This window comes from Microtus ochrogaster, unplaced genomic scaffold, assembly GCF_000317375.1.
Source record: "Microtus ochrogaster isolate Prairie Vole_2 unplaced genomic scaffold, MicOch1.0 UNK12, whole genome shotgun sequence".
Classification (NCBI taxonomy): Eukaryota; Metazoa; Chordata; class Mammalia; order Rodentia; family Cricetidae; genus Microtus; species Microtus ochrogaster.
In genome coordinates this window covers 6,205,172-6,214,981 of record NW_004949110.1, presented here as the reverse complement: position 1 = coordinate 6,214,981, position 9,810 = coordinate 6,205,172, and the positions used below count along the sequence as shown (strand labels likewise).

The following is a 9,810-nucleotide window of genomic DNA, read 5'->3' as shown; positions in this document are numbered from 1 at the left end:
AAAAAGCATACGGGGCCCAAGATATACAGAGCTCAGTGGGTAAAGTGTTTGTTCCTCAAGACTGATGACCTGAGTTCAACCTCAGGATCCAGGATCCCGTGTAAAGGTAGAGGAAGAAAACTGACTCCCTTGTGGGCTACAGCCCTCATGGTCTGTCACATCAATCATAATAATTTCTTTTCTTTTTATTTTTCTTTTCTTTTTTGTTTTTTTTTTTTTTACAAAAAGCAAAGGATGTAGCTAAATAGTAGCATGCTTGCCTAGGTTCAATCACCATACTAACAAAACCAAAAGACCTCTGAGTTAGACAGGAGTGGTGTGGTGACTCAGGGAACAGAAGCAGAAGGATCAAAAGTTCTAGGCCAGTCCCAGCATGATGGCTTACAACTTTAAAGCTAGTATATGGGGGGTGGGGGAGCAAGTAAAAGGGAGGTGGATTTCTCTGAGTTTCAAGCCAGTCAGAGATATGTAGTGAGCCCTTTTACCCTGATCCCCCCAAAAAAGGTTCTAACAGAGTGAGCTACATAAGACCCTACAGTTCCTTCCACCCTGAAATGACAGCTGTAACGTGTGAGAATTACACAAGAGCACAGAACTCCCTGCATTACTTATAAAAGGAAAGGGAAGATTTGTACTTTACTTATAATGAATTTGATGGATAAAAAACTTGTAAAATGGACATGACTGCTTTCATTACGTGCATATTATTTTCCTTCCTGCTCTTTCCAGCAAATAAACATCACCCTTTTTTCATGACCAACCAACCTCAGCTTATAATTTTTCTTTCCATAAACAAACTGCAACTCTCACTTCAATTACACTCAAAACATTTCTCCCGCATTTTTCATTCAGAAAGTCTTTGGAAAGTCTCATGCTTCTTATATAAATGACCTATCAACACGGACAACTGATGTTTCCTGTTTCATTTTAAGCCTTTGTACCTATTATGCAATTACAATCTTCTGCAACTAAGCATTTCCTATTATTTTATTTGACTTTGGGTTTTAAGAGTTATATCTAATCTAATGATCTATTTCCTGTGTAACTTAAATGCACTAAATTAACTTTCTCTATTTTCATTATACAAATTTTGAGGTTTCTTTAAAACAGCCTCTTTAACAAAAACTTATACTCATTTTAGTTATGCTGATTCTCAAATCCTGAATATAAAGGGTGAATTTTAAATAAATTATAGATGATAAACGGCTGTTTTATTTATTCACCATTTAGGTCAGATTTATGACCCCTCTCTCCTCATTCCAGCTACTGTTGAATTTTGAATGAAACAACTTCAATTGTAACAGAAGAAACATCTGTTGCTTTTTTTTTCACCAGAGCTTTCCTAACTGAAAGAAAGGCTCTCTGCCCCTCTCCAACTCCCCCTCCCTACCAAGTTCCTTAAACTTTTTCCTTAAACTTATTTGAAGTACATTATTTAAAACATTGCTATTTCCATTAAAATATTATAACTTACAAAAACATTTATCTTCTTATTAAAGTAAAAAGAATGATATTAAAAAAACAACAAGATATGTGCTTCATTGACTATAAATTGTAACCACAATGCAGACTTCAAGGGTATACTTGAAATGATCAACTCAATCAGGCTGTTACACATTCCTGGCTCACTAAGAATTGTTTAGGGATAAGATTTTCTTCACAGCACCCAGATTCTGTATAGCATCTTGCATGATATATTTTCTTTGCCAGTCCAAAGCTAACATAATGGCAGTCACTACCCCAAGAGGCAGACACCAAATGGTGCCACCCACTCTCACACTGTGCCTCATAATAAACCATCAAGCAGTGGAATGCACCGGCTCCTTTATGAGCAAACAATGCTGGAGCTTCATTAGAATACAGCTGACATTTTCAAAGCACAAATACTTTAAAGGAAATTGTACTAGGGGAAAAAAGGGAAAAATAACTACAATGGCTGAATTTTTTTCATGTGCAGGTTGATTTCTAGAGATTCTGAGGAAGCATACTTTGTTGCTTAAAATTTTAAAGTTTTCATAAACAGAAAAATATTTAATAGGGGCAAATCTTATTTACTGGAAAAAATGAAAGTAAAAACTACCACTAGAACTGCTTTCACGAGGAATAAGCACGAAGTACCTTTTAAATGACTATTATCTTCAACTGCTTCTTTAACTTTTGAATGAAAAAAGATTCCAGAATTATTTTGCATTTTAATTAATTTATATAAATAGCTGAGGATAAACTAGGCTAACTCTACCCCTCCCCCATCCCCTACCCCCATGCTCTGTAGTTTTTCTATCTGTAACTAGCAAGGACGTCTTGAAATCAGCATGTTCCTGGCTACTTTTCTATTTAGCATGGCAGCTGCTTAACAAATACAAACACCGTAAAAACTCACCAGGCTGTGAGAAACAAACTGGTCTCTCTTACCTGGTCTGAGGAAGCATGCCTCTCACTGCAGTACCAACAACACTCTAGTCTTTGTTACCATTCAGTGGAAACTTGAGACTGTGTCAGACGTAAGCAATCGAGCTCAGACAAGCTCAATTTAAAATACTTCTCAATAAAACTAAAAAGATGCTCAAGAAAACCGGTCAAGTGGCTTGAACAGATGTGCTGCAACTGCCCAAGTAACAAAGACACAACCAAAGAAACTCAAAACGCAGGTGATGAGAAAGCGGTTTTTCTGCATGGAGCTTGGTTTTCTTGCTAAATTACAAATGCTTTTTAAAAAAATTTTTTTAAAAAAATGCTTAAAGGTAGAAGGTGATAAAATGCCTAAGTCCAAGCTATTGTTTTTCTAAATATCATTTGAATTTTAAGTAGTTTAAAAAATAAAATTAACTTACTCACAAGACCTGCATAATGCGAATTATACATGTCCGACTATCTGCTGGCTCCAAGGTAGTCAGTCACAAAGCAGAAGACCTTAACGCATTTTGAAAGCAGAGCAAATATACCATGAATTTCAGCGAGAAAAAGGTGGAGAAACTTGAAAAATTGCTCGGAGCTTTCTGAGCCTGTAGAAACTGTCCAACTCTTGTGGGAGGGGAAAAAAGTCCTGGTTCTTTCCCCCTGAGATAGGCCATGCTTCAACGCCAAAGTGAATGACAGGCCCATTTCTGATATCAACAAAGAGCAGCTTAGTTGTGCTCTATTTTCCCTCCCACTTTCCCACAGATAGAAGTCTTAAACTTTTGGGGTTAGCCCTTTTATATTTAGGGTTAAATACCTTTCTCCATTTTCTCAAGAGGGGACCCAATTATGTTGTCCTAGTTTTTAAATTATTAATTAAAATTACATACCTAATATATTTCTCCATTTTCCTACACATATTTAACAAAAGATGACCTTTTAAGTTCATGTCCAAGTCTACTCTTTACAATATTAGATAACTATAAGATTAGCTATCAATATTCATATGCTTTTGCTGCAATAACATTACAAATAAAGCAATGGAAATAAAATTTCCAACTGGCTAGATGTAAAAATTATTTTACTAAAGCATATATCTTTAAGTAAGTTTAAAACAGCAAGCACTTCCATCAACATGTATTTACTGAATATTGATCATAGTCAAGTACTATTTTGGAGCCTGGGGATACAGTAGTACTGAAAACAACACACAAAAGCCAAACGAAAATCCCTGCCTCCAGCAGCCTTATTAGTTTCTCCCAGTTCTCTGTGAGCACCACTATCAACAATGACTGAGGTGACTTTCCCCCCTAATCACACACCACCTACACTGGAAAAATCTCCCCGTTGAAACAAGGTTTCTTGTTAGTTTGCTTGCTTCTTGTCCCTACCTAGAGACAGATAATGATTAAAGTAGAAATATAATTTACCTTGTATATATTGTTTGGGACAGGCTCCTATTTTGTAGCCCAGGCTGGCCTAGAACATGTGGAAATACTGCCACAGCCTCTTAAGTGTTGGGATGATAGGAATGAGTCACCAAACAGTTTTTAATGTATTTTCTGACAATAGCTCAGGAATGCAGGAATTTTGTGCTTTGTTTTTTTAAGTATCATATCAGCATCTTAAAGAGTAACTGCCCGACATACCAATCAATAGTGACTGAAAGAGACCAGATGATTTTTCTTAGTCAAACTTTTCTTTGCAATCATATATTACAAAAATATGCATACAAATATGCACTAACAACGCTCTAGTATGGGGTATGAATTAAGTTGGTTTGTACATATGTTAAAATTGAAAATATAACTTACAAGACCCCAAATCTTTTCTTAGTCTAACGTCTTAAAGTATCAACGTGGGTGAATCTACTGTATTTAAGCACTCTATTAAAATTCAATGAACTGACGCCAGGCAGTGGTGGAGGTAGAGGTAGGAGGATCTCTGTGAGTTGGAGGGTAGCAAGTTCCAGGACAAGTTTCAAAGCTACAGAGAAACCCTGTCTTGAAAAACAAAAAAATAAAAAAGGAAGAAAAACCAAAACTCAATGAATGGGGACTGGTTAGGATGGCTCAGTGACAGGAGCAATTGCTGCACTTCCAAAGGATCTGTTTGGTTTCCAAGTTCAGTTTCCAGCATCCATGTTGGGTTGCTCACAATTTCATTAACTCCAGCTCCAAGGGATCTGACACGTTCCTTCTCCTTCTGGCTTCCATGGTGTGGTGTGTGAGTTTGTCTGTCTGTCTGTCTGTCTGTCTGCCTGCCTGCCTGCCTGCCTGTCTGTCTGTCTGTCTGTCTCTGTCTCTCTCTCTTACACACACACATACTTACTGGAAATAGTTTCCAACTCCCCATCTTTACATTGCCCTTGATCATCATAGTGGAAGATCTTATAAAGTAGGTACAAACAGCTATAACCTGTTAGATCAGCTAAGGGCTTATTGTGTCACTAGAGACTGGGACATCTGGGAAGTAGATGAGGACATATCCACCTTACAGTTTCAAAGTAAAAGAAAATGAGATTCAAATCTACTCACCATACCTCTCAACTATGGATCATTCCTCTCATTACCCAAAACTGAACACCGTTTACAAGTTCAAATATAATTTACCTTGAATATATTTTAACAATAACTGTAAGAGTAGCCCAAATACTCAATCTACTGCACTCCCTTGTCTCTCTTAGCAGGCAAAATAATCATTACCTTCTATACTCCTTTACAGGAGTATGACAGACAGTGTGAGAAATACATAGGATCTTCCACTGTCATAATAAAAAGCATCTTTGGAGGGCCAGCAGCTGCCATCAAAGCCTAATGACCTGTGTGGAATCCCCAGGATCCAAACAATAGAAGGAGAAAACTGACTCCCATAATGAAATTACCTGGCGCAGAACCCAGAAGTGCAGCCTTATCTGTGGCTGAATAATTACACATGAGTTGTCTCCCAACCTCCAAACACACACACATACGCATGCACTATGTATTTTTTTTTTTTTTTTTGGTTTTTCGAGACAGGGTTTCTCTGTGGCTTTGGAGCCTGTCCTGGAACTAGCTCTGTAGACCAGGCTGGTCTCGAACTCACAGAGATCCGCCTGCCTCTGCCTCCCGAGTGCTGGGATTAAAGGCGTGCGCCACCAACGCCCGGCTAGCAGAAACTTTTAGATATAGGATCTAACAAGATGTGCCTTTAAATGGATTTTGGAAATGCCAAACCATGAAGGCTAGATTCCCAACTATACAGTAAATGGGCTTTCTCTGCTAAGTGCTTCTGTCATGATATACGGCACTATACAGGTCCAAAACAATGGGGCCTATCAATTATAAAGTAAAACTTCCAAAATGATGAGCCAAAATAAACTTTTCTTCTAAGTTGATTTGCCTCAGATATTTATTGCAGTAACAGTGATAACACAATGCTATTTTCTTAAGAATGCAAACTCCCAGCAGGGGTGGGGGGTGAAACACGCCTTTAATCCCAGCATGTTCTACAAGAGCTAGTTCCAGGACAGGCTCCAAAACTACAGCTAAGCCCTGTTTTTGTGTGTGTGTGTGTGTGTGTGTGTGTGTGTGTGTGTGTGTGTGTGTGTGTGTGTGTGTAAGAATGTAAACCTCCTTTTGTAGGTCATTTACCACCACTACATAGATGACTACTAAAATTCTCAATGGCTATCCTGGGCTTTTCCATTCTTTTCTCAACCCTAGTTTAGAACTGTTTATTGGTCAGCACTGTATATCTCCAAATCTCCACTCAACTTCCTCAGTATTTCACTTCTCATTACTCATCTCAATGTTTCCAACCTTGCTAAAAGCACCACTATTGAGCAAAGACAGTGATGCATGGTAGTGTGCACCTGTAACCCCAGCACTGCAGACATGGTAGTGCAAAAAGTTTTTTGAGTTTTAATATATAGGACTTTACTATAGTTTAGATATGCTATTGTGTTCCCAAAATGCTCATGTGCTGAAAGATGGTTCCTATTTCCTAGTACGGCACTGTGAAGAAGCAGCAGAATGTTTAAGGGATGGAAACTTACAGGGATAATTTATAGGCTCAGATCTTATGAATACATCACTGCTCATCTTGAAAAATAATTAGGTCTTGATTCCTATGTGAGTGAACTGTTATAAAAAGATGACCGTTGGTCCTCCCCAAATCCCTTCCTTCCTATTTTGCTCTGTGTTCAGATTTTCACTCTCTCCCTCTTTCCTTTTCCCTGACCTGATGTTACCATTTTACTACAGTATGATAGCAGATGGAAGGCCCTCATCAAAAGGTCAACTTGATTTTGTACTTGTAGCTCCAAAACTGTGACTAAAATACATCTCTTAAACTTTTTTGTTTTGTTTTTCCAAGACAGGTTCCTCTATGTAACCCTGGCTGTCCTGGAACTCAGTCTGTAGACCAAGCTGGTCTCAAACTCACAGAGATCCACCTGCCTCTGCCTCTGCCTCTGGAGTGCTGGGATTAAAGGCGTGTGTCACCACTGCCCAGCATACATTTCTTAATTTTATTAAGTATTTAGGTATGTTACAGCAACATGAAATGAACTAAGACAGACCTGAAAAAATGCATACTCTTCCTACTAATTTTCTTTCCTACTCCTTCCTACTAGTAGTCTCTTTACATATGGAAATACACTATTGCCTATAGAAGACTGTGTTACCAAGGGGGAAGTACAGGTAATTAGAGAGACAGAGAAGAAAAGGAGCTCTGGATGCTATAGAGAAGTTGCAACACAGGAAGCAGTTACAAGAGTCTCACTTCCTTAAATTTGCAAGTATGATATTGCAAATTTGTCCTTGTCGCTGATATTCTGTCTCCCAGTCTTTGGTTGGATGAAATGAAAATTTCTCCTGGGGCCTGATCATTTTGTTTCATTTGCTTCCTTGAGACATGGTCTTTGTAAACCAGGTTTGCCTCAGACTCACAGAGATCCGCCTGCTTCTGCCTCCTGACTGCTGGGATTAAAAGTGTGCACTATCATTGCCCTGCCCTGGTGTCTGTTTAGGACAGGGTCTCACTCCGTTGCCAGTCTGGCCTTGAAGTGATCCTCTTGCCTTATCCTCCCAAGCTCTAGAATTTTAGGCAGTAGTCACTACACTGTGTCAACTTGCTCTTGTCTTCCTTTTCCTTTCTCCACCTCTTCCCACCCCCACCAGTGTTACACATAGTCCAGGGTAGCCACAAACTCACTATATAGCCAAGGATGACCTAGAGCCCCAGACCTTCCTGAATCAACTACCCAAGCACCAGGATTATAGGTGTGCCACACCACGCTTGTTTCTTTTTTTTTTTAGCAGTGTGATTGTATTTTATTTTTTTTAATTTATTTATTTAATTAAGGATTTCTGCCTCCTCCCCGCCACCGCCTCCCATTCCCTCCCCCTCCCCCGATCAAGTCCCTCTCTCTCATCCGCTTGTTTCTTAAATGTGCTCACTTGATAAAGTGCTTTATCTACCATGCATTGAACTGTAGATTCAACTCCCAATACCACACAGACCAGGTGTGATGGAGTACAACTGTGGTCCCAACATTCAGTTGGGAAGTGGAGGCAGGAGGCCAGGAGTCAGGGTCATTCTCAGCTACACAGTGAATTGAAGAGAAGCCTTGGCTATATGAGACCCTATCTCAAAAACTAAATTAAAATAAAAATCCAAAAGAGCAGCTGGGTGGTGGTGGTGCATGCCTTCAAAGGGAGAGGCAGGAGGATTTCTGTGAGTTCGAGGACAGCCTGGTCTATAGAGCAAGTTCCAAGACAGCCAAGGCTACACAAGAAACCCTGTCTCAAGGGAAACAAACAAACACAAAAACTCAAAAGAGCTAGAATAAATAAGACAATTTTGAAAAAGACTAAAATTGAAGGACTTACAACTTCTTGATTTTAAAGCTTAATTAAAAGTATAGCAATTTTTCAAGATTGGCACTATTAACATTTTGGACTGCTAATTCTTTGAGGGGCTTTCTTGTGAATTAGTGATGTAGCATCCCTAGTCTCTCTCCAGGCAACTTTTCTACCTCCAGTTATGAAAATAAGAAATGTCTTTAGACATTGCCAAGTGTCCCCAAGGAATGAAGTAGCTCTTAAATGAGAACCAATGAGCTCAACTGGGGGTAGTAGTGGTGGAAGTCAGACACAGAACAACAGAGCAGAATGTGAATTCAATCCTCAATAATAACCACCTGACATGACAAAATTTCAAAGGAATTCTATGAGAAAATGTAGTTTCAATGAAACCTGAAATCATTAGATATTCCCACAAAAAAGAAACTTTATCCCTCATTTCATAACAAAATTAGTTAAAAAATTTACCAGATATAAGTTTAATAACGATAATTATGCACTTGGAAGATAGAGGCAGGCAAGTAAGGTAAAATTTTTCAACAGAGTGAGTTCCAGGACAGCCAGGGCTGTTACACAGAGGAACCTTGTCTTGAAAACAAACAACAGAGTTTTAATTATGAAACGTCTAGATTAAAAAAAATAAATAATAGGGAAAATTTTTAGTAAGATAAGCCCATATTTTCTTGTGTTTAGAGACTATGTATCCCAGACTGGCCTAGAATTCACTATGTAGTGATGTGGGTTTCCCCTCTGTATGCTATGAATAGCATTGATTAATAAAGAAACTGCTTTGGACCTATAACAAGGCAGAATTTAGCTAAGCAGAAAAAACTAAATTGAATGCTGACAGAAAGGGCAGTAGAGTCAAGAGAAGCCATGAAGCCGGTGCCAGAGATAGACGTGCCAAAACTTTGCTCGTAGGCCACAACCTCGTGGTGATGCACAAATTAATGGAGATGAGTTAAATTAAGATGTTAAGAGATATCCAATAAGTAGCTAGAATTGCTGGGCGGTGGTGGCTCATGCCTTTAATCCCAGCACTCAGGAGGCAAAGGCAGGCAAATCTCTGTGAGTTCGAGGCCAGCCTGCCTGGTCTACAGAGAAAGTTCCAGGACAGGCTCCAAAGCTACAGAGAAACCCTGCCTCAAAAAAACACAAAAAAAGAAGCTAAAGCTAATGGACCAAGATGTGACTCCATGGCATCTCTCCTTGACTCCGCCTCCTTTCTCCCAGCATTCCATTTAGTTCTCCCCACCTAGCTCAGTTCCCCTATAGCTCTGCTATAGGCCCAAAGCAGTTACTTTATTAACCAATAAAAGCAAAACACAGACAGAAGGATCTCCCACACCAGGTAGGGATGGGGTAGTGTAAGACTCAAAAATATTTAAATAGCTATCTAACGAAAAAAAAGCACACAAAAACATTCAGTAACATGATTAGTCATTGGAGAAGCACAAATTAAAATCCTGACACAGGGGCTGGAGAGATGGCTCAGTGGTTAAGAGCATTGCCTGCTCTTCCAAAGGTCCTAAGTTCAATTCCCAGCAACCACATGGTGGCTCACAAC

At 39.1% G+C, this 9,810-nt stretch overlaps 1 protein-coding gene across 9 annotated transcripts in view; it reads right to left on the bottom strand.

Moving 5' to 3' along the window:
- Positions 1-9,810, bottom strand: part of Tfdp2 (transcription factor Dp-2) — a 124,906-nt gene that overhangs the window by 67,260 nt on the left and 47,836 nt on the right. Inside the window, exon 1 of one of the 9 annotated variants that reach the window (XM_013353592.2) lies at positions 2,832-2,850. The exons of 7 other annotated variants lie outside the window; for them this stretch is intronic. The gene's annotated coding sequence lies outside the window, so the exon portion shown is untranslated. Of the gene's footprint in view, positions 1-2,412; positions 2,473-2,831; positions 2,851-9,810 lie in introns of those variants that run through there. One more of the 9 variants, XM_005366669.1, reaches the window with a different exon arrangement.